The sequence below is a fragment of the Lissotriton vulgaris genome, chromosome 3_1, assembly GCF_964263255.1.
Source record: "Lissotriton vulgaris chromosome 3_1, aLisVul1.2, whole genome shotgun sequence".
Taxonomy (NCBI): Eukaryota; Metazoa; Chordata; class Amphibia; order Caudata; family Salamandridae; genus Lissotriton; species Lissotriton vulgaris.
The window spans coordinates 589323966-589350479 of NC_141689.1; positions in this window are offsets into that span (position 1 = coordinate 589323966).

Here is a 26514-nt window from a genome sequence, read left to right on the forward strand (position 1 = left end):
CCACATCTTCGTTCTCAGTTGCGAGGTGGATGAGGTCAGGATCGTCTCTGGTTCCCTCGAGGGGAGGCATGTCTCCTTCTGGATTAGAAGAGCTGGGAAGGGTCTCAGCTTTTCTGGCATCATAAGTCTCCAAGAGACCAATCAGAAAGGACGTTGTGGGGTTAGACCCCTGCTTGATCTTCCTGGAGTGACACACTTGTCTTAACTCCTTGAAGCTCAGCACAGTATATCTTGAAGGGATGACCTGTGGAGGGTCAACTGACACAAGGGGAGACTCAGAGTTTCCTCCTTTGTCCGACATACTGTTTCTAGTGTGGTGTAAGTGATGCACCTACCTACACTATGTGTTTACCTACTGATCCCTTGCTAAGAGTTGCAGCCAAGGTGTGCTAGGCCTTGAGGAGCTGCAACAGCTGGTTCAGTAGAACTCAGAGTATTCTAAGCTTAGTTATATGTACTAACAGTACTTATGTGATCTTTCAACAAGATATTCTTAGGATACGTGTGGTAAAACAACAGCAAGCTCAAATCCCAACCGCTGCTCACCAATGTGAGAAGTTGGCCCGATATGCAGCGTTCGCTATTCTAGCGACCGCTATGTATCGTTCCAAACGACCCTTATGGTGTTTGGTTGTAAGTCAACCTATAGACCAGCTATCCTAGTAGCGTGGATACGAGCAGTCTAAGGCTAAAGACTCGAGAGGGCGTGTTAAGCCAGCTGTTATACCATCACATACCCCTTGAACACCAAGTGAAAGGACACCACACAAGTGTTATGAAAATAAACAGTATATTTATTAAGAATCACAACAGCCCTGTACTCTTTATGAGGACAGGGTACTAAGCACAAACCAAATCTCTTAGGAAAATACTTCAAGTGCACAATTAAAACGAGTGTCCGAGGACACGGAAAGTTTAGTGGTCTCGGGTGGACCCGATAAGGCAAGTCGGAAGCGAGGGACTCAGGACCCTAGAGTAAAGAGGCTATGCAGGCACCGAAATGCCGAAGTTACCTAGCCACGAGGGCTGCGGCTGCACAAGTCTTACAGGCGTCGGGGTCTTCGCTGACGAGCCAGGAGCCGGAAGAAAAGGAGTTGCTGGCCGGCGACCAGTGATGAATAGTTCGTAGAGATCCAAGCCTGGATCAGAGATCGTTGATACCTGAAAGCAGAGGGGACCAAGTTCGTACTACTAGCCAGTAGTCAGAGGGTACCAGGAGGGCACCGGTTGGCCGTCACCTCGACCAGGTGAGTGGGCGACGCTAGGCTCTGCAGTCTCCCGGACCAGGAGGCGTTGTCGGCGACCAGGATGGAGGTGCGAGCTGTCCCACGAAGGATGATGCTGTCGGCGTCGCTGGGCCCAGGATTGGGGCAACAAGCCTTGGCAGATCTCAGGGCCACGTGGTAGGCCTAAGATGGCGTCTTGAATGGACCAGGAGGGTCCGGGGTGCTCCTCTCGGAAAAGGGAGCAAGGGCCGATCTGGAGCAACCAGACCAGCAGAGTTGTTTGTCGGTCGTCGTCAAGGAAGGGCACAAGCCAGTGGCTAATGACCAGACAACGTGCTGAGCAGCGAGCAGAAGGGCCCCACGCAGATCGTGGAGATGCTGGGAGACTGCACTTCGGTGCTGGAGCGGCTCAGGGTCGGGGCTTCTCGGACCCCAGAGCACTCACCAGAGAATTGCTTCGATGGTCGTGCTGGTTAAGAGCGTGCAGGTTCTGATGATGGCCGGTCCCTCGAGGTCTCGTCGCACCCACAGATCACAGCTGAGCTGATGACGGGGGTAGAGGTCAGAGGTGCCAGGGAAGCCGGTTCTCGTCGAGCTGGGCCGTCGGATTCCTTGAGGAAGGACTTACAGCAAACCGCAGAGTTCTTAGATGGTGCCCGCTGATGCAGGGTGACTACTCCTTAGTCACAAGGGAGAAATCTTGAGAAGAGTCTCGAATGTCCTTTCGTAGAAAGTAGTTCTTGATTCAAAGATGATCTAATTTGGAAGGGTCCCCGCTCCGGCCTTTATTCTAAAGAAAGGGGTGGGTACATGACTAGGTCCTGCCCTAAGGGTGGGACCAGGAAGGGGGGTCGTTACACCCCTCTCCCCTGCCGGACTTTCCCCAGGCCAGGGCTGGTGCCCCTGGAACTGGTTCTAACCGGCAGATGCGTAGTGAGCACCGGGGTGCCACTCCGCAGTCACCTTCTCGCAAAAGCCCTACCTACCCAGAATACACAAACCCTGTCTGGGACGGTGCGAACACCGCCCTCGACAGGAAACCCTTTATCCAAGCTCTCCTCGCTGGAAGGATTCCCAGCAGCAGGAGGTCAGACTTGTGTCTGTGGTGGCAGCATCCATTTTGTGGAGCTGAGGCTTTAGTTAACTTTAACCGGGGTTCACAGTTACGTACATGTCGTGTTCCTCTAGAAGGGCGGAATGCTAACCTCGTCGCCAGACTTGGTGAGGGGGCAGCATCCCGATTCGTATGACACCTTACTCGACATGTCTTGATAACGCGACACCGAAGTTACCGATGTGGTACGCGTTATCATGGAACAGCCATTGGGTCTTGATTCCGCAAGCTGCAACCGGGCTCGGCTCGGGCCAGAACCTAGTTCACACGAGCCCACGCACTCTGCCTTCAGGATTGTCAAGGCCTGCCATAGGAGTGACTGATAGGAGCTCGGGTGTCCATTGTATGGTTAGATATAGAGCTACTATACCTAAAGCAAAGGGTGATTACACGACTTTGCCCCAGCTGTCATGCAGCCAGTTGTGTCAAATTTAGGAGGCCAGCCAGGGGTGGCATAATACATGCTGCAGCCCCTGGCGGCCCTGGGTACACCTATGCCCTGCGTTACGGGGTCTGATAAGGTGGCCCAGTACCAATTGGTAAATGCACCTAGGGTACATATCGTAATTTAGAAAGAGAACAGCCAGGCTGTGGGTCTGATTGGCAGGCCCACAGCCAGAGAAAGTCGTAAACCAGTGAAACAAAAGCAAAAAATCTGGGTGATCATAGGATTGCAGACCCTACTCTCCTACACCTTCTATGCCAACACAGCTGTTGCTAAACAACAGCATTTTCAGCACTGACTTTGCTTGATGACAACAGCGATCCTACTGCCAAAGTCACTCAATGATGACAGCTGGTGCGGCTCAATGGCGACAGACAGCATGGCTTGGCAATGACGTAGTGCCTGCATCCTACAGGGGTTTGTCAATTAAACTTTCATCGACGGCTCGGATCAGCACCGACGTTCACCTCCATCCACAGATCAACTACGATGAGGCGCCTCCTTTACTTATTTCCTTGTGTCCTTGACATCAGGGTTTTGATCCATCCAATGTACTTTGTCAACTGTACCTCTCTGTGTCCTGTAGCCTGCCTGTGGTCCATTGCTGTCCGCCTGAACTTTGGATTTGTACCTGGACCTCATGACCTCAAGTAACCCTTTGATCACTAATTATTTCTAAGCACGGTTTTCACATTTAATCTTTAAAAACTCATACCTCAAGTTCTACTTATGGGTTTTTTGTCGTTGTGGTCTTGTTTTAATCAGATAAATATTCTCTAGTCTTCTAAACTAGTGTAGAGCCTTTTTGTGATGCTTTCACTGTGTTACTGTAATTTAAATGTTGCACAAATAATTGACACATTGCCTCATAAGTTAAGCCTGACTGCTCTGTGCCAACCTACCAGATGGGTAGCATAGGTTAATTTAGGGTGTGTGTCTTACTTATCCTGACTAGAGTAGTGATCCCTACTTGGACAGGGTGCATACCTCTGCCAACTAGAGACCCCGTTTATTTATTTTGCTAACTTTATTTTCATTTTGTTACAGTTAACAGTTTGGCACTAAAGAATGATACTTCTGGCACAGACAGGTTGCATGAAACAAATATAGCATTGTGACAAGTACATGGCAAGCAAAGCTTAAATACAGATCCAATATACAGGGTGGTTGTGTGCATGTAACAGCAAATATGGCATTACCATCACAGATAAGCATACTGTCGCTGCAGTCACCACTGGGGGTCTTCATGCAACATTCTTGCATATATTGACACTAAATGTATGAAATAAGGATCCACAGCTGTCTCCGTTCTACCCTTCACTCACAGCAGCCAGGACAACCAGCATCAGACAATCAGGGAAGTGATGCCACCATGTCGGACCACTCATACAATGCCTTTCAACTCCCCTTTCTTATCAGCATTGTTCCTTTCAAATGCTAAGTAGGCTTGGTATGGGCCCCAAGTATCTCTTGGGCGGCAATGGAGTAGCATGAGGTAATGATAAGAATCTGAATGAGTATTGAAATATGCCATATCGGTATGCCATTCCTTCACAATGGGAAGGGGGCCCTTCATCCATCCATTGGAGTCCTATGCTGCGCCAATAAGAGACCCAATTCTATAAATTGCCAGCAAGTCTTTGGCACATCTCTGTCATAACCCAGATGGGCCACCATAGAGACCCAATTTCTATCACGAAGTGTACTACAAGTTCTAAAAAAAACACACCAACTACATATTAATCATTGCAGAAACATAACAGCTGATTGTGTAAATCTGTGTATATGAAAGGCCAAAATCATATCAGAAATGAGACACACAGAAATGCCAGTGTGATTGAATTAGCCTTCCACATGAACTGTGCATCATGGGAGATGTAGTACATTCACAATAGGCTGTTGTGACTTTTCAAAAGTTTAGTATTTCAACACAATAAAATGAAACCCATATTACAAAGCCATAGTACAGTATAGAATAAATGGTTGCATTTTCAAACAGATATCCATGCTTATATGAGTGATGTTTCCGAAGCCGAGGGCCTTGAGGATATCACAAAGCAACAGATGAGCCACGTGTTAAAGGCAGTCAAGACAGAATTCCCCAGTTGCCACTAATGAGCCCCACAGTGCAAGTGCAGTGACCGTTAGCCAATGTATTAGGCGCTGTATGCGCCAGGAACTGTAGTTAGGCTAAGAGAACAGTGGGGCAGACACAGACGGTGCACTCGCCCTGTGTCCACTAATCCATTCCCTGCAAACATTGAAAGTGATGACTTGGGAAATCCAGCTCAGTATTTACTATACCAAAAAGAGGTATTGTGTGCATGGAGTCCAGTGAATACCCAAAGGTATGCAGAGGTTAAAGTGGATAATGCCTTACTCTCAATTTAGTGGTAGCTGGGCAGAGCATTTAGTATTATCAGAGGATAGTGTGAATGCATTTGTTGTACACACTTATACAAGGCGGGACCACACACTTAATAACTCAACTCCAGACCAAGGTTTTACAAAAATATTGCTTTTGTTACTTTTATTTTTAGGAACCACGTTGTACTCAGTTGAAGGCAAGTAACACTTTCGGAAAGGCAGTAGAAATGCTTTTATGGTTTTGGAAATACTTTGGTATTGTCAGTCCAAAACAGTAACATTTAACACTTGACAAGGGATCGAAAGTCATAGGTAATAGATAGAATGTAAGGCAATCCTAAAGAAGGAACATAGGGTTATGTATCAGTGGGTAAGTACACAACTTACATTGCCTGTCCTCGAAGGTTAGTTCAACCCTGGACTAGGGTCAGTTGGAGCTGTGAACTGCACCACCAGCAGCACTGGGGTGGCCGGGTGCAGGGTTCAGTATCTACGCCATGGCGGTCAATACCGGCAATGATGTTTGCTCTTGCGGTCAACGGAGTACAATGGGGTGGATGGGAGTCAGTGGGCCGCCAACACCGGAACAGTCGCAGTTGTCTTCAGCGGGTTACTGTAGGTCAGAGGGAGGCACCGCCAGCCCAGCAGTTACAGTCGTGGGGATGGAGCTGCTCAGGGGATGGAGAAGTTCCACCAATGTTGGGCCATCTCGGAGAGGCCGCGGTCAAGCAGGCGGGGCAGGAGGAGACTGAAAGGGCCACTTAGAGGAGGGTAGAGGCTCTAAGGAATGAAGCTGTGGTCAGCTTGGGTCATTGGGCCTCTAGGTTTGGCGGCCGCCCAGCTGCAGGGTTTCCTTCGGGCAGCACAGCGTTGCATTGACACAAGTGTTGGTCATCTCCCGTTGCAGTCTTTTTGCATTTCTTTTTGCTGTAGTGAGTCACATCGACACAAATGTCGGTCCTCAAATTACTGCGGTTCTGGGAGTTCTCTAGTAGCAAAGAGTCACGTTAAAATAAGTGTTGATCCTCCCTGTGGGAGTTCTGGTCGGTCTTGTACCGGCGGACGCCGGGGACTAGAGCCTCTAGCCCTGTGAGAGGTTCTTGGTACTTTGTCGAATATTGCGGGGTCTCTGGGGTTTCTCCTAGTTAAACTCAACTGAGGTAAAATAAATATAAAATTACGCTGCAACTAAAAAGCATGCGTTAGTACATACATCCGTCTGAGCATTGCCACATAGTATCTGTAGGGTACAAAAAACAAACATTTTCGTTAAGGGGACAAACTGTCCCCTGCATCTCTTATAGTTCCATCTGTAATAATGTTCTGCACACATAATCATAGTAGATGTAGGTAGAATGATCTTTCTCTGTACCCCTGTGTGGGTCGAAAATAATGTCACAAATGACATATGAAAAGGAATTTAGCGTTAAAACCAAAGTGATCATGACACACAATGTGGTTGGTTATTCTTTACTGTTTACAGTTGCTGTTAAACCTCTGCAAGTTGCTACATTGTGGAGGATTGCACATATTACTACAATCTTGCAACAGATTTCTGGCGAGTACTACCACTCTTGTGTAGACATCTGAATCTACTATTCAGTATTCCAAATGTGAGCTTCATACCACCTTTGGTTTTTCTATGTGCCACATTGTACTGACTCTCACTGCATGTGGATGGATTAATGTGTGGAGTCATTATCCATGTGGGTATGACATATGCGCTATCACCTGAAATAGCAATATATATTTTCACACATCACAATTACAATTGTTTTGCTGTTAGATAGCAATCAAAAGATAACAGAGGCTTATTACCTAAAATGTATGCATCATCAAACTCTCCACTTTGAAGCCTTGCATGAATGCCACTGTGTCAGAATTTGAATAAATCATGGGTGTTCTGAGGAAAAAAATATTTTGTGTCAGTAATTAAGTTTTGAATTACACACCACTTCTCATAGAATGAGTGTTTTCACTGTTGTGGAATAGATACTAGGTGGCAGAGGGTGGGGATATTAAGACATGTACCATCTACACATCTAATGGCATTTGAAAACTTGTCTATCTGGTAAGATTGGAGCTTGGTTGTATGCAGTTACTGTTCATTTCTATGAAAATATATGTAGGTATTAATTCACATTAGCAAATAACAAAGAATCAAGGAATGCGCAAAAAAGATTGCAAAAAAAATCACAACAGTGAACTCAGACGCCACCAGTAGCTGCAATCGCATTTTGATAGCTACCAGACTATAGCTACCAGACGCTAACTGGAAACTGCTTAACACCAGCATGTGGATGGGGATGGCCCTAATGCAAAAGGTGTATCTCTCGAGCTGAGGCTTTAGTTCAGCAATTCGATCCAGGTTTACTGCACTACGTGGTGTATATTTCTCCTCTGTTTGTTTAAAAAGTGTAACCCTCAGTCTGAAGATCCTCTACTGTCTTCTTCGCCTTCTCTGCAAACCACCCAAAATCCTCTTTCTCTGTGCCATGACATATAGGGTGCCATTTGGGAAAAATGCCTTCTGGGGCTCTTTATAAAGTTTGTGTATGGTTACTACATGGGTCGAGGTGATGGTAAATTGCATGTGCTATTTGCTATTTTTGCGACTATTTGCGATTGTGATGAATATTTGAATAGCGAATCATAAATAATGCTTTCTAATTTGCAATTCACTATTTCGAGTATGTATATTACAAAATAAGTAACCATTCTCAATGCTCAATTTAGTGCTATGAATGGGGTCCATACATTCGAATTTCATTACTTTGCAACCAGTATTCAGTTTGTGACTGAATACCGATTTGCAGTGGTTCTGTATATATGGCCTGTTCTATGGTCTATGTTTCCAACCGGCCCCTCAGGTCAGCCAATTTGTGCCAAATGACTGTACCTAAATTCAAATACAGCAGACTTGGTGGCCAATCCATCTCAGTTAGAGCTGCGAGAGCTTGGAACACTCTTCCTCCCCACTTGAAAACAGCCCCCACCATCACTGTTTTTAAGAAAGAATTGAAGACCCACCTCTTTAACATCACTGTGTAGGGCTCTCCTTCCTCTCTTTTCTCTGGAATCTTTCTGCTCTGCCCTCTCTCCTTTCTGCGCCAGGATACTATTTTCTTAGTAATTGAGCGCGCTACAAAAGCCTTTATAATAATAATAATAATAATGGCCCCATGTATTGTGCCTCTGCTTATCAGAAGAGGGCTGTTTCTAGGATGAGAAAAGCTTCTTCTCCTTAAACAGTTTGTGGGGCCTGTCTTCCAATTCAGCCCCAAACAAGTGAGCACCCTGTAAAGGCATGGGAGAGCAGTGACCTTCTGAGCAGAACCCCTGCGCCAGTCCTTAAGGGCCAGATTTAGCCAAGATTCTATGCATGTCCCCCCCCCCCCCCCCACCGCACAGAGCCATAGCTCTCATCATATCAAAAAGCGACATCGGACATGCATTCAAGATGTTCCAATAACACAGAACAATCTGAAGAATCATTCAGAGAATGAAACAATTGGTTAATGTCAAAGATCAATGACTGAGCAACATATGTTCTATAGATGCCACCATGAAGTGTCAGGTGAGAACCAGAATAGACCGTTTTCAGAGCGGGGTCAATCTTTCTACCAGCGGAATCCTTAATAATAGAGTCCTCTACCAATGAAATTCTCCCTACAAGACTTGGTGCGAAAGAGTCAATATTAATGTTATCTGGCAAAGTCTGTTGCATGTCTTTAAGAGTATACAGCTTAGCTATAAAATGTGGCAATGTGATCTTATTGGGGTCCCTCCACTCCATCTTAAGGCCTTGTGTAATGTATGAATGTACCGGGAAATCCAATGGAGCAGAACTCTGGTATTCCTGAGCGAACAACTATAGGTAGTCTCTGGCATCTCCGCCTCCGGGAACCCCATAAACATGACTAATCCGCTCAGTCAGCACGTCCTTTAATATATACTTCTCCTTATGTTCCTCTGTCACTGCACTTTCCTCCCCAGAATCAGAAGAATCCGGGGACAGCACATGTTTTTTATCCCACACTGGACCATTATCCGGGGCTAGCTCCAATAAGGTCTCTTGAATGAGGCTCGTTAATCTCTCCCCCTTACTCTCCAAGGGCTTTTTAGAAGGAGGGGAAGAAGCAGAAGAATCCAATGAGGAAGAAGAAAAGACGACATGCCTGCGCTCCCTCTGTTCCCCCATAGTGCCACCAACTAGACAGCCAGTACCAGAGGACAGAGAGCAGTACGGCAAACTGCCAAAATATGTAGCCATGCCAGAACCTCCACAAACAAAAGACAGATATGTGGATTAACCTCTGAGTCAGTCATTAAACTCTTTCTCCACTAACTAGAATCCAAGAGAGAGAGAGAGAGAGAGAGAGAGAGAGAGAGAGAGAGAGAGACCGGCTGACGCATCCACGAGTGCCCGACCTCCTGCGCAAGCACCATCAGAAACCCAGATGTAACTTTGCTTCAAGGGCGCCAATCTACTACGTCCTGAATAACGCCCAAAACAGCATCTCCCTCCAAAGCCCGCAGAAAGGAAGATGCCCAGAAACCAGTCAGCCCTCCTGCCCTACTGAGGGGAAGGCTGATACCTCCAACTCACCCAGCAGCATGAGCCCAGCAGGAGCCACCTTCTCCATGTCCTCTCCATCGGCAGACAGAACAAGCATTTACAATGCAATGGTCTCGGCATTATTAAAGGTAGAGCTATTGGCATTGCTCATGATTTTTTTTTTTTAATCATAAATAAATGGCATTGTCATTTACAATGCCAATAGCTTAATCGCTCGCAAATGCATGACCTATTGCATTTACACCCACACAGAGCCACACGCACAAAGCCACCCACACACACATAAAGAGCCACCCACACCGAGTCATTCACATAGAGCCACCTACACAGCCACCTTCACACAGACAGAGCCACCCACACAGAGCCACCTACAAAAAAGCTATCCACACAGAGCCACACACACACACACACAGAGCCACACACAGACAGAGCCACACACAGACAGAGCCATTTATGATCCAAGCTTCTGCTAACTAAAGGCATAATGCCATCACTGATAGATATATGTAATGACCATATGGCTAGGCCCTCCTCATTAAGCCTCGAGGTGGGGGCGGGGGGGCGAGAGCAGGAGGAAGGAGAGCTGCGGGCAGAAGGGGGGGCAAGAGATCTGGATGCACAAACAGGGTAGGGCAGAGGGAAGGGAGGAGGCGAGCGGAGCCGAGCAGCTCCTAGGGAGAAGTGAAGAAGTGGACCAAATGCGGTCCGATGTGATCTTTAGCACGACGGAGGAGAGCTGCAGGGGGGGGGAAGGAGAGCGCGACGAGGAGGGCAGAGGGAAGGGAGGAGGCGAGCGGAGCCGAGCAGCTCCTAGGGAGGAGTGAAGAAGTGGACCAAATGCGGTCCGATGTGATTTTTAGCACGACGGAGGAGAGCTGCAGGGGTCTGGGAGGCGAGAGCGCGACGAGGAGGGCAGAGGGAAGGGAGGAGAGGAGCGAAGCCGAGCAGCTCCTAGGGAGGCGAGCAGCTCCGAAAACACCACCACGTTTCTCCGAGGCACGGAGAAAATGCCTTGGAGAAATGCACGGCCATTTTCGGATTTGGGGGCGTGTTTTGCTGTGCTGAGTGACGGATGACGTCACTGTCTAAAGAACAGCAAAAATGACGCCCCCAAATCCGAAAAGGACGGGGCTACATCGGAGTGATGGATCTCTCCTCCAATGGCTGGCCTCCGTTTAGGAAGCCAGCCAATTGAGGAGAGGTCGAGTACAGAGGCGGGTTCAAGCTCCGTACTCAAAATCATTAATTCTCTGACCGGAAGCTGGCAAGCCAGCTTTTCCGGTCCGAGACCTATTAGATTTTAGTGCTGCAAAAAGTGCATATTATAAATATAACATAGCACAGCATGACAATACACACTAACTCAGAAGAGCACAACACAGGTACGTAACATACAATCTAATAGATTAGAATAATAGCATAAAGATAACCATCCAGCATGCCACCATAGCAAGGTAAACACCACAACTTAGGCTGGGGTGCGCCCTGACACGGGGGGGGGGCGCTGACATTGGTTTTACCTCAGAGCAAGGGTAGGTTTTACTCACTCTAAACACAATCTCTCTGGATGATACCTTGCTCTCACACCTTGCTTCTTTATATAAGGATATTCTTTAGTGCCAAGGTCCTCGTGAACAGGCCCTGGGCCGCTTCCATCACATGCAGCCACATGAACCTTGTAGGATACAATAGGATTTTCAGACAGTTCACCAGCTGGGCTGAAGCAAATAAAATGACCCTCGAGCGGGCTCTGCACCTCCCTCCTCCACACACCCCGGCGCATGGATAAGGACAGGGACCTGGCCCGACACCCCGCCCTACAAACCGCCCTACACCCCGCCTCTTAGAGAAGCGACCCTCATAATTCAAGCCTACAGAGAGACAGAGGCAGCGCAGTGGGTGGAGCGCGCGCTGCAGCTCTCTGGCCAGTCTGCGGTCACGGGTACGAGTCCCAGGAGGGAAAGCGTGGCCGTTCATCCTTCGGACGTCACAATAGAGGGGGGAGGGGGCTGCTTCGATTCATTTGGAGGGATAGGACGAACCCGTGCCCTTATACTTCGACGAAACTGCAAAGCCGTGTTCAGAGGACTCCTACAGCAAGAAGCGTAAAGGATCAAATAAAGCGCTTCCTTCCGCCTTCCGGTGACTCTAGGCGCTGTAATACGTAACAGAGGTTAGAAATAGCAGAGTTAGAGGTACTCAGCTGACAGATCTGTGACTGACGGGACCTAGAGGCCGCCTCGGCGAGGAAAGGACGTGTGACCTCAGGATCACAGCAGATACCAGCAGCCATGACCTATTATTAGTCGTCCTATTATTATTACTGTTATTCTTGCTATTATTATTATTACTGTTAGTAGTATTAAAAATACGGTTATTATCATTGTAATGAATCCTATTCTTTTTAATATCACTACTATTACTATTATTATTACTGTAATGTTGACTTTTGTTATTTTGTTGTTAGAATAATCATTAACGTTATTGCTGTTAGTATTGTTTTTATTATGAATAAAATAATTTTTAAAGTAATTTTTCTTGGCAATTATTAATAAGATTATTCTTTGTATAGTGAAACAATACTTTACGCCGTGCTGTTAAATTAACAGCGCACTGACAATCGCCGGCTGCGAGCCGCGCCGCTCCAAACATTTTTCCGAAGAGCAAAAAATAAATTTGGGATAAAAACGAAGAAAAAAATATTGAACTGTTGAACAACTCCGACGGGAATCGACCTCGCTTTTAAATTAAATAAAAAACAATGAAGGGGCAGAGGGTGGTTTCTCGCCGAGCGCCTTCTGAAGGGGAAGACGAGAAAATAACAGATAGGAGGGAAGGGAGGAGAGGGGCGAAGCCGAGCAGCTCCTAGGGAGGCGAGCAGCTCCGAAAACACCACCACGTTTCTCCGAGGCAAGGAGAAAATGCCTTGGAGAAATTAAATTAACAGCGCACTGACAATCGCCGGCTGCGAGCCGCGCCGCTCCAAACATTTTTCCGAAGAGCAAAAAATAAATTTGGGATAAAAACGAAGAAAAAAATATTGAACTGTTGAACAACTCCGACGGGAATCGACCTCGCTTTTAAATTAAATAAAAAACAATGAGGGGCAGAGGGTGGTTTCTCGCCGAGCGCCTTCTGAAGGGGAAGACGAGAAAATAACAGATAGGAGGGAAGGGAGGAGAGGGGCGAAGCCGAGCAGCTCCTAGGGAGGCGAGCAGCTCCGAAAACACCACCACGTTTCTCCGAGGCAAGAAGAAAATGCCTTGGAGAAACGCACGGCCATTTTCGGATTTGGGGGCGTGTTTTGCTGTGCTGAGTGACGGATGACGTCACTGTCTAAAGAACAGCAAAAATGACGCCCCCAAATCCGAAAAGGACGGGGCTACATCGGAGTGATGGATCTCTCCTCCAATGGCTGGCCTCCGTTTAGGAAGCCAGCCAACTGAGGAGAGGTCGAGTACAGAGGCGGGTTCAAGCTCCGTACTCAAAATCATTAATTCTCTGACCGGAAGCTGGCAAGACAGCTTTTCCGGTCCGAGACCTAAAAAAGAACAGGACGAATGCTCGGTATAGGCTCCAGCCTTATGGGAAGGGGCAATTACTACTACCTTTTTTCTGTTTAGCGAGGTCGATTCACCTCACTGTGATGAGGGGGACGAGGACATTGGGGAACTGGAGATAATAAGAGCCTTACAACTAACCCCATATTGTCGAATTTACCAATAGGGAACAGGCAACAACATGCATGTGATTATGGAATGCCACTCCAAAATAGCTTTGTAACAGTCCAATGTCATATTTTAGTTACATTGCCTCACTCCAGGTGAATATCTCGCATAAAAAAGACTTCATCAAAATACTCTTAAGCTACAATCCTTAAATGTGTGGCTTTTTGCAAGTTGACCCCAGTTTAGAAGACGTCTGATGCAAAACTGATGAATTGCCTCAAAAACAATTCTGCAATGTCTACGGACATGTAGAATAAAAAATAACATCAACGTATGCCATCCAGTCATCATGTCACACAATTTGAGGCTTAGCAATGCACTAATCATTGTTGGCATTTGATTCATAATCACTTTTCATAATCCGCCTTTTAAAATTAAAAACATTTCAAGTCTGAATAACATGACAAGCACTATGAAAACCTCATGCTTGTATTCAATGGCGTAACACAGGCCCCTGCAGCCCCTCTCCCCCCCCGCCCCCCACACACAGACACACACCAACCCTACATCACTTCAGAAGCCCCCATTCAGGGGGCACATCATTTTGCATTACTCCACTGCTTGTATTGCATAGCAAAGGTCTTTAAAGTTAAGTTGGTGGTAACACTGCAACTTTCGGCTCATCTGAAATGCAGCAACTTCCTACTAGACTTCCAGTCAGGCCAACAACAACATATAAATATTTCAATAGGTTCGATGCTGGGGGTCAGGGGTGACTGAACAGGTAATTTAATCAGGCAAGACTTTAGTTAAGTAGCTCCTAATGCCAGCGCAGTAAATTATTAAATAGGTTAAATGACAAAGTAATTGGAAAACATAATTTAATGATACTGGCGATAAAAGCTGCAGGTGATATGATCAAGCGAAAAGAGTTCAGAAACAGATGTTAAGAGATGCAAATAAAGTATTTGGGCACGCAAAAAAGAAGCAATTTAAGCTCCAAGACACTTTCATTTGTAACGTTAATGGATATGCCAACCACCCAAAAGTAATAGTTAATGGGTTCTTGTAGTGCAGTGCTATTCGCTCAAATGAATTTGCACATAGATGCAGTTCACAGTGGCAGTTTAATGCCTTGTAGTTTTTTTTGTTTTATAGGCGTGAAAAAAGTACCACTAAAAACCGAGGATTTTTCTAGAATTACATCGGCTATTCGTTTTTCACAGAGACACAATTTCAACCATAAAATCTGAATTCAAGAAACACCCTTGCTTACTAGGGGCCAGATGTAGGTAAGTAACATTTACCGAATCTTAATTACCGAAAATTACCGAATTTTACCGATTCGGTAATTAAGATTCGGTAAATGTGAGGGGTTGGTATGTAGGGAATCCAGATGTTCCCTTTTACCGAATCGGTAAAAATCGGTATTTACCGATTCGGTAAATACCGAATCGGTAAAGCCTATTGATTCCTATGGGCTTCAAAGCCCATAGGAATCAATAGGCTTTACCGATTCGGTATTTACCGAATCGGTAAATACCGATTTTCACAAGGGTGCAGGGGGTGTCACTTTGACACCCCCTGGCACCCCCTAAACAGGCGTGGGTGCCATGTGGCAGGCATACCTGCCCTAAGGGCAGGTCTGCCTGTCACATGGCATAGGTGTGCATGCACACATGTGCATGCACACCGGAATCGGTATTTTACCATGGATTTGTTTTCCATGGTAAAATACCGATTCTGTAAGCCATGTGCAGGAGGTACATTGCCTACCTACATTGCATTTTCGGTAATTTTACCGAATCGGTAAATATTACCGAATCGGTATTTATTTTACCGATTCGGTACATATTACCGAATCGGTAAATTTACCGATTCGGTAATGATACCGATTCGGTAAAATTACCGAAAATGTGCCCCTACATCTCGATAGCCCTTTACCGATCGGAAACGGCCGAAAATCGGTATTTTCGGCCGATTCCGATCGGTAAAGGGCTACCTACATCTGGCCCTAGGTCTTGATATTATGAAGAGAGCACAAAAGCCGTCTGAAGCAGAACGCCTTTCGACTTTTTCTAATTGTAATTATAGAAAAAATATCATACAATGTTGAGGTGTGTAAACGAAGGTCTGGAGCACATTTCGCTGACGATCACATTTTTGGATGAAAAGGTAAACATGAATGACTGAGTTCAATGTTTTCGAAAGAAAAGGACACAACCCGAGAACCGCTCCATTAATCATATTGCAGGTGTACCAAGAGTGAGACCAAGAGGGGCCCTGCTGTGTTGCCAGACCATTGACGGACCGCGCGCTGGGATCTTGGGCGGTCGAGGGATCACTGGAGGTCGAGGGAGTGAGATAACCGAGTACTTCTGAAGTAAGTAATACGTTTCAGAACAATAGAGTACGAGCAGCAGGGAGTTTTGTCAGCAGCCGAAGTGGAGGCCGCAATAGCGCTGAATTGTGCAGCCAGATGGTTGCCTCCGGCACTGGCGGGCTGAGGTCCGACCAGCAGGACTCGAGATGCAGGCAGGCTGCAGACAAAACAAATTCGTTCCCGCATGAGCCTTCTCCACAGCATCTTTACTGGCTAGCTGAGCTCCTGGGCTGCCCATTTTTCCAAAATGGTGCAGCTGCCATCAGTGGTCTTACAGTGCTTAATTTGTAAAATATTAGGTGCCAGGGCTCTGACCAGGAGGCCACTGCAGCTTGCACCACCCATCACCCTTGTCATCGCTGCCAAATAAACTACTAACCATCTCTCTCGCATGTAAATGCAACAGTTCAGATTATTCCAGGTCCCCAAAGCCGAAGGAATGGCTGGGGAGGCAGGTTTTAGCACTTTTAATGTATGTTGTAGTCCTAAACTACCATGGTTCTGCTCATCTCTAAATTAGATGAGCAGCGCCACCATCTGGTGGACTGTTCTAAGTATGGTGTTGAAAATTAGGTGCCGGTGCCGAGCACCGTGCTGGTACTCGCTATCCAGAGTACCTGTCTGCTCCTGAAAAGTGCCAGTAATCTTCCATCAAATGTACTGTACAAAGAAACAAGGGAACCCTACTCACAAATAACCAGGGTAGGTACTGTATGTCAAGAAACAGTGGTTCTTGTGGCAAAGATAATCTATGATAATTACACTGCACAATGGCATAAATAATGGACCATATGAATGTCAGGCAGAGGAGGCCGAATATAATGTGATTGAATATTTACAACTTAGATCAATTATTCAGACAATTTTCACATGTATACGACAAATAGTGCTTAGTGTCCCAAGTGTGCACTGGAACCAAAAACAAAGGGCAGACTTGTGACATCTGTGATATTCACAACTTGGTTTCCATTATACGAGAAGCGACCATTTATAAATATTAACAATTTAACCAGCCACTGTATGCAGTAGACAGTGCTGATGTAGTGATTTGTTTCTCTTTTATGTCGACAGTGTTTCGATCCCTCTGCGGGTACAGGGTCTCTTCAGGACCTAATAGTATAGAGACATCTGAAAGTTTAAAGGGAGAGTGGCATCAGCTAACAATCACGGGGAGCGTGTAAAAAATATATACCGGGAATGGTGGGCCAATAATTACCTGAAATAATATGAATTAATATGCGCAGCCACGTACAAGTAGTAAAGAACACCGGTTGAGTGAGAAAAGGTTAATTAAATAGAGTACCCACACTGGACCCAGCTGGGTGCTACACGAGTGAGGGAAAGGAAAAAAGCAGTTAGAGAAGTAGTGGTTGTAATTAGGGCACTGGTCATAGGTGGATGTGTCGCGTTAAGCTTACCTCAGTGTGAGGGGAGGGGGGCTGGCAATAAGTGGTGAGGCAAGGTGGATGCCAATGCCTGGGCGACAGAGCTTCTCCTGGAGTGCTATCCAAGCTGGACTCCTAATGGGTCAGGGAGGGAAACAACCGTGTCTCCCTTAATTGCAAGTCTGTAAAGAGGTGGGGAAGAACATGGCGGCTGCAGGCTAGTGCGACGCGCGCGTCAGACGCCGTTTCTCTGATGCACCGCGGTGCTGCTGCCCTTCTGGAGCGCTGATGGAGCCTCGAGACTAGTGAATGTGTCTCCCGTCTTACATCGATCTGTGCAGCCGGTAGAGATCCCTCTCACTTGTTTTGTATCTTCAGTGCTTTTCCCTGCCGTCCTCCGCGAAAATTCTCGGATGTGCCGGGCTGGAGGTGCTGCTTCCCGACCCCACCCCCCTACCTCTCTGCCTCTGTGGAGCCGGTGGCGGAAAGCAACCGTGGAGCTCCGCCGAGGTCATACGGCTCGGGGGCTCCTTCGAGGTAAGATGGGCTGCGGTGGGAGCGTGGGTCACCAGCTGCAGCAGACCCCCTCAGAAATAGCCAGTAACCCCAGTGGAGGAGAGAGAAACCAGGGGAAAGTCTATACAGAGGGAAAGACTGAATGCACTCCCACTGCGACAGTGGATCCCACTAAGGAGGTCGGGGGGGTGGTTGAAATATGGAGACAGAAAAATCCAGTAGCAGGAGAGCCCCTAATCGGAAAGCGAATTCTATGAGCACGAGCAGGAAGTGGGGGAAAAATCAGATATTTGAAAAGAAACTACAAGTCCCAGAATCCCCCATTACAGAGGGCGCTAGGTTTGCAGAATCTCCTACCTCTGGTACAGAAAGTACAGATAGTACTAGGCTCAACCAAAGGGCAAATAGCAGTAAGGCTAAGGCCGTAGCTAAGGGCAAAAAAACCAAGGGTGGTCCTCAAAAGGGGTCTAACACTTAAGTTCAAATAGTGCCACTGGAAAGATTACCCCCTCTTTGCGCTCATATTTTAAAGTTTTGCCCCAGGTGTTGGATTTGCTACCTGCTAAAGTCCCAGATAAATCCGCTCAATCGCCTACATCTCCCCCGAATTCACCTACATCTTTGGGCATTCTCGCTGATAGTGTCAATAGTAAAACCCCCACACTAGTTTCAGATATGGCTGAATTACCGCCTCTCCCAGAAATAGGTGTTGAAGGCAATGTTGGGTGCGAGCAAGATCCAACAGGTCAAGAGAAGTCAATTGATCTAGAGGAGGGGGGTGATGCAGGGGCCAAAAGTGAGAAGGCAATTAATACCGAGAGCGCTTTGGAAGCCCTTGCAGCCTCAATAGTGTCTATGAGAGAAGAAATTAGGAATGATTTCCTGATTTCTAAGGCAAATCAGAATGATATACGAGCATCATGTGAGGTATTGGAGAGGAAAGTAGATGGGCTGAGTGAAAGGACAGAAATACTCGAGGGCTCCGTGGGGGTATTGAAGACATGCCTGGAAGTAGCTGAACTAAAGATCCAAAATTTACGGAGGGAAGGAGATGCTATGAAAGAGAGAGTCGAATCGTTGGAGAACTATTCACGCCGAAACAACCTGCGACTCCTGAAGATACCAGAGGGAAAGGAAGGAGGGGACCTCAAGGCCTTTGCAATTAAAATATTGAAGGACTCTCTTAATCTCGAGGAATCTGTCGAGGAGCTTGACAAAGACATCCAACGCATACATCGTGACCCATTTCGCTTAAACAAAACTCAAGCTGCGCGCTGTCTCAAAACTCAACGGTGGGGATGTCTTTAACAACACCTCCACAGCTGAGAGAACGGCCCTGCATGAACTGGCAAATGATGAAACTATTGTAATTAAGCCTGCCGACAAGGGCGGAGCGACGGTGATACAAACATATACCAACTATGATAGGGAGTGTAGAAAACTACTTGAGGACAGACGCAATTATCAAATACTGAGGGAAGACCCGACTGAAGAAGTCAGGATCTGTATCCTCATAATGATTGAGGAAGCAATGGCACACGACTGGCTCACAAAACAAGAGAGCGATTTTCTGATTCAAAAGAATCCAAAAACTCCTTATTTCTACACCATCCCCAAGATTCATAAGGACGCCCCATATCCACCTGGGCGCCCCATAGTATCGGGAATCCAATCAATCCTTGAACCCTTATCAAAATTTGCGGATGCTTTCCTTAGACCAATAGTACAGAAGACAAGTACCTATCTAAAAGACACGAAAGCAGTCCTACAGTTGGTAAAAGAGATACCTTTTGACCCCGAACACGACCTCCTTTTGGGACTAGATGTAGAGAGTCTGTATACGAGCCTCCCCCACCAAGAGACTCTAGAAATTATTGAGGAAGTCCTGTTCTCAACCCCATGGGCGTACCACACCCCGAGGCAAGTGGTCCTAGAATGCATCTCCATGACCCTAAAAAAGAATTTCTTCATGTATGAAAACACATACTACCTACAAAAACACGGCACGAGTATGGGCAGCACCTGTGCGCCGAGCCTAGCAGGGCTCTATGTGCACCACCTCGAAGCCACCAGAATCCTGAACGACCAGAACCCCTACAAGAACCATGTGGTCACATGGAAAAGATACATAGATGACGTGTTAGTCATCTGGAGGGGTGATCAAGACTCTGTGGTTCAATTCATGACTTGGCTGAACCAACAAGATCGGTTCCTCAAGTTCACCCACACAGCCTCTAATGAAAACTTAGTTTTTCTTGATTTGAATATCTACCCCTCTAATGGCAAACTAGAGACTTGTACTCATTTCAAGCCCACGGCTAAAAACAGTCTGTTGCTATATAGTAGCTTCCATCCACGACATCTACGCGACAATTTACCCTACGGCCAGTTCCTTCGCCTTAGGCGTAATTGTAGCGCTATCCAAGACTTTAAAACCCAATCAGCTGATTTGAAAACTAAGCTTAGTAACAGGAACTATCCTAGCAAGGTAGTCAACAAGGGTTTTAAGAGAGCACGGAACAACAACCGAGATGCCCTATTGGAAACTACAGCAGAAAAAGAACAAGACCAACGCCCGATTTGTGTCACAACGTACAACACCAATTCGAACCAGATCACAAAAATTGTGAACAGACACTGGAAAGTTTTAAATTGCGGGAAACTAGATTTCCCAAAACCAATGTTTGCACACAGGCGTGGCAAAAACCTGAAGGATCTGCTGGTCCACACGAGACCCAAACTACTCACCAACGAGAGACCCTCTGCTATTTCAACCATTGGAGGGCACCACCCATGTGGCTCGTGCACATCTTGTCAATACACAAGAAAAAGTCGTAATATAACTTTTTCCAACAAATCCACATGGGAACAACGTTCTTTTACGAACTGCAACAGCCGGAACTTGGTCTATTTGATCACTTGCCCGTGTAAGAAAGAGTACATTGGCATGACCACACGACCGGTCAAGATACGAATGGGCGAACATCGCAGCAACGTACGTTGCAAAAAAACTACCACAAGAATGGCCACCCACTATGCCACAATGGGTCACAGTGTAGATGACCTGCAATGGACAGTTATAGAAGCCTACGGGAGTGATAAGGACCTTCTTGCGAAAGAGCAACGTTGGGTCTATCGCTTGGGCACGCATCTCACAGGATTAAACGATGATATTCCTTGGTCGCAACTTAAGGCATGATTAAAACAATGCCTGTTCACAGTTCGGGACTTGAATACAGTAACAATGTAAAACCTAACACCATCGTGTCCGACCAGCAATCACAGTAACCTGCAAGGTGGTGCTGGCCGACATGACGTGTAAATATGTATGATAATCTCTAATTTTTATTTTATTTTTTCTTAAACTGTGTGTAAAAAATAAGAGTTATTCCCTCTGAACAGCTGCAACCTAATAAGAGCCCCTTCATTTTCCCACCTATTAATAAGAGGAACACGATTTGAGAACATGTGTTTTGACCTGTGTTCAACATTGCCTGCATAGACAGATGATAATTACACATGTTCCACTCTAACAATAATTCATGCCTGGCTTCTTATGCGTCCCTCCGTGTGTTCAATACCAAGCATCTCCCCTGGCTCCATACGAGCAGCACGGAGGAACACCTCTCTCCCGCGCATGCGCGGCAAGATACTCACAAAGCAGCACCACTGCGCATGCGCGGAGTGAATACACTTCACCGCGCAGGCGCGTTTGGCGACGTACACGCCGATACAAGCATCAGAGCGGACTTAGGGTGTACCCTACCATTTTATCAACACCCTCCGCCTACTACTACCTACCGTAAGAGAAATGCAACAGATCCTTGCTAAAATCTACCCCAGCCCAGCCGACCTCGGACATTTAACAATGGCCGCTCTGGTCACACGTCCCAACTACTCGACCGAACGTGCACATCGGTTTCGAGTTAATCAATTAAGGCTATGTTAACAAGCCTCTGCCATGCTATATAAGACCCGCCCCGCCCTGGCTTACCATTACCACGGAAGCCACTGACGAAGGAGGAAGCACTGAGGTGTGGGGGTTGAGTAAGTACGGCATAGCCGACAGTCCTGACCTGGAATACACTACCCTAATCCATTCAGTGTAAATAGCTAATCTAGGTCCTGGCATTATTTCTCCATTTCTCCCCACAGTTGGACCCTCTATACCCTTCGCCCAGCTTGGCTCATGGGGCATTGTCTCCTCATTCAATAAGTATGTATCAAAATTGAACAAGCATCTCACTGCTAGTTTTTGATGCTTTATATTGTTGTGTGTGTGTATATATATTTTTATGTGTGTGTATTCCTTCCCATTGTCACCCTGTGTAGTCACCTGGCCCTTCCAGGAAATCCTTGGCCTGCCAGGCAATAAGCCCATGAATGCTTTTCTCCACAGTTCTATATATTTTGTCTTTCCATACTTGGCAAACCTGGTCCTCCCAAGAAATCTTTGGCGTGACATGTAACAGCCTAAAGTGTGTTTTCTTCCCCTATGTGTATTTTCATCCCTTATAGGTATTCACTAGTAAAGCGCATTGGGATCCGCGCTCTTTCTAAAATCCTGTGTTCTTATCCTTGCAGGCTTACATCATCAGTATTACTGATCGAGCTTTTTTCACGTGTATTTAAATTATTTATACACATTGATCAAACACAACACTCTCTATCTGTGGGAGCGCATTAGTGAGTGACAGGGGGATCTATACAACCCGGTCCTGACGAAGGGGCATGCCGCCCCGAAACATGTTGACCCACACAGGAGAGCAAGACTAGTAACCCGATCTTGCCCTCCGCCTCACCCTTTTAACGATACCAGCCAGTGCCTATTAAATAATTTTTTCTAAACACCAGGCCAGGTATCTTTTAATTTCACTGTCTATCACTCCTGACCTCACTGACACTCACTCCATCATCACTCACATAGTACTCACAATTAAAAGGTGCTCCGGCGTAGCCGCTTGTCGCAGCACTGCCCCGTCCCGCAGCGGGGGCGGGAAGACCCCGATGATGAAGCATGACACCAAGGGCCCTTTTGGTGTGTGAGGGGTATTTTAACACACTGAGTGTATTCCAACAACATCGGAATATGTATTGTATATTTGTTTCAGGTGGTCTCTGTTGATTATTTAACCATTTCGCTTAAATCCTGGCAGAACAAAGCCTAGGAAGATCTTGATCAATTTTCTTACGTACACTCTGAAGGAGAACATTTTAAACCTTTCACTAAAAGCAAAATCGTTAAAGGGCCCGGACTTCTCTTTCGAAGTACAATCTGACCTTTCCAAACCCACTTTGGATAGACAGTGGGAACTGGGCCTGAGGATGGACAAGTTTAGGTCTGCTGGTGCAACTGTCCAGATGAGGTCCCCCGCATTTTTGCGGGTTATGTTAAACATATGCACAATGTCAGATCTCCTTTGGAGGCTGATGAATTGTTGGAGTCCATCAGTAGTCACTCTCAGGGTGGAGTTTAGTGCAGGAACACACTCTTCTCTCATAGATAGGATATATTAGTTGATTTTGTACAAGTTACCACTTCCCTCTTCCAATGACATCTAACGTCCCGACCTGTAATTTGACTTCAGCCCGCTTGAAAAAATAGGGTAGAGTATAAAGGTTGAGGTGGCAGAAAGGGAGTATTAGGGGGGAGTTTAAAGGTATGAAAGGTATAAAATATAAATCCTCCCTTTTTTCTTTTGCTGACACTAAATGGGGTGGGAAATAAAAAAAAAATTAAAAAAAGAAAATGAATATAAATAAATAATAAACATATGAATAATAAAAAGGGGAAGATTTGGGCTTCAGTTTGAGTCCTCCAGGAAAGATTTAAAAAAAAGAAGAGAAGAGAAGGGGAGAAAGGGGAAAAGAGAAAAAAAAACGAGATGAAAGGTGAAGGACGAAAAAAAGGAAAAAAAAAAAACACGTTTGTTTGCTCCAGAGGGGTCCAAGGGGCACTTAGCGGTGCAGGAGGGAATGGTGTTTTTAGGACGCAAATCCGGCCTCACATCTGGTTGGAGTAAGTATGGGAGGGTTCTTCAAGGGTGGGGAGGAGGGAGTGGGGGGGGAGAATAAAAAAGTCAAAAATCCTCAGGAGTCAGGTCTTCCTATTTTTGTTTTGTGCCCCAGTTGGGTATACTGCCAACCTTGTGAAAAAAAATTCGTTAGGAGGAAGGAAATGGGAAAGAGGATAGACATCAGACGATGACCTCTGTTCAATTTTTGTCATGGGCTGCGCGTGAGGGGCAGAAGAGAGCGCATTTTACAATACCTAAGAGATTCCCCCACACAGATCATTGTCATTCAGGAGTCACATCTTCTAAAAGCAGAGGCCAATATTCTTTTAAAAAGGCAGAGATGGATAGACAAATTTATTTGCACTGACCACAATGCCAACATAAGAGGAATACTCCTAATATGTAAAAATCAGCGAAGGCTCATATTCTAGACTATAAGGAAGATCAGAGCGGAAGATGGCTTTTGGTGAATATGTCTATCGACGGTTGGGTGTGTAATTTAGTTGGATATTACGGGCCTAATATTGATGATCCGTTTTATTTAGAGATAATAATGAACCATTTGATGACTTCCCAAGTTCCTATCATCTGGGCTGGGGATTTCAACATCGTACTTAACCCAAAACTAGATAAATCTACCAACTCTAGAGCCTGCATGCCCTCCAAATCCAGACAGTCCCTTATAGGAATAATGACACAGTTGGGTTTGGCAGACCTATGGAGAGAAAAGGCGGGTAACAAATTAGGGGTTTCTTACAGGAACCTCAAATACAAACACAAATCAAGAATCGATTACGCGCTATTCAGCTATTGTCTTAAAAATTCCCTCTCTGGGATAAACTATCTTCCCTCTCATCTATCAGACCATTCAGCTCTTTTGTTTGTTCTCAAACTTGAAGCCCAGACTAAACATCCATCTTGGTCATTCGATCGTACTATCCTACTAGAAGAAGAGGAAGTCAGGTTTTTGGTAAGCGAGACTACTACATTCTTGGAAGTAAATCTAGATTCCGCAGCACTAGATACGGTTTGGGAGACCCTGAAAGCATTTCTGCGAGGATGCATAACAAACAGAGCCTCCTACCGGCATATTATGTATCGAAAGAAGATCAAGAATCTTGAGCAGGAAATGGAGTCGATCACCCGACGACCAAAAAATTCTGGGCGAATTGAAAAATCAATTAGAGAGCATTTTACAAGAAAGAGTCACGAAGAGATGGGAGGCGAGTAAGATCTCCCATTTTGAGTTCGGGGAGTCTGTGGGCAAGATATTGGCATGGAAGGTTAAGGCAGACCAAGCCCAAAATTACATCAGAGAAATCAAGGTTGAAGGTGAGAGAGTAGCCAGGATTTCTAATCAGGAGATAGGTGCTGCTTTTAGGGAATTTTTTGAGGGGATATATAGGGAAGATACCCCGGACGATCAGCTGGTAAGGGATACATGGTTGGACCAGATTTCCCTACCGTCTCTCTCATTAATACAGAGCGAAGGTATGGAGATGGAAATATCTGAGGCCGAAATTAGGAAAGCTATTAGGCAACTCAAACATGGGAAGGCAGCAGGTCCTGACGGGCTACCAGGTGAACTATACCGCGCCTTGGGGGATGTCATCGCCCCTACACTGACTGCCCTCTGCAATGAAATCCTAGAGAAGGGGCAAGATCCTCCAAAATCTTGGGGCGAGGCAACCATAGTACTGATCCCCAAACCAGGAAAGGACCCAACTTTATGTGGGTCCTATCGCCCGATATCGTTATTGAATAGCGATTATAAGATCTTCGCTTCCATTATGTCAGCTAGATTGGGGTCAGTAATAGGGGAAATTGTACATCAGGATCAGAGGGGATTTATCAAAGGGCGTCAGTTATCTGACCTGACGTACGCTTTGGTGGGGGTGCTAGAAATTGCTTCGACCTTTTCTCTTCCATTGGGTACACTCACCCTAGACGCGACCAAAGCATTCAATATGGTCAATTGGCCCTATCTGGCTGCAGTGCTGAAGAAGTTTAACTTCGGTGAGAATTTTTGTCGGACCGTATCCCTCATGTATAAAGCTCCATCGGCAAGGCTGCTAATTAATGGTGCTCTGACAGATTCTTTTAAAATTATGAGGTGCAAGAGGCAGGGCTGCCCGCTCTCTCCCCTCCTCTTCAATCTGTACATCGAACCGTTTGTGCAAATCTTAAGGGGAGATGAAAATATTCCATCATTCAGATTTGGGGAGTGGGAGAGGCGGGTCGCACTCTATGCAGATGACATCCTTATTTTAGCATCCGATCCAGAAACATCATTCCCTGTGGTTATTAAGAGGGCTGAAGAGTTTGGTCGCATCTCGGGGTTAAAGATAAATGCCAGTAAAACCGACATCATGGCATGGAACATCCCTAATTTACAGCTGGATGTGACCAACTCAATGCGATATCTGGGAATCAGGGTGATTCAAGATGTTGGAGGCATCACTCAAGCCAATTTAGAGAGAGTGTACGAGTGTAGAAAACTGTTAAAAACTTGGTCCAATTTCCACTTACCATACTAGGCAGAGTGAGTCTGATAAAGATATCTATCCTTCCTAAATTTACATTCATTTTTAACACCATCCCCCTGGCCTTTGATGGTAAAACCTTGGATAAGTGCCAGAGAGAGATAAATTACTTCATTTGGAAATATAAATCGGCGAGGGTGGCATGGAAGAAGTTGAGGAGGAGGAGGGAAAAGAGGAGCTTGCCTTGCCGGATTTGCAATACTATGCATGGGCTTTTCAGTTGTCCCATTCTAGAATGCTTTTAAAATCACCATCAAATACATCTGCTGGG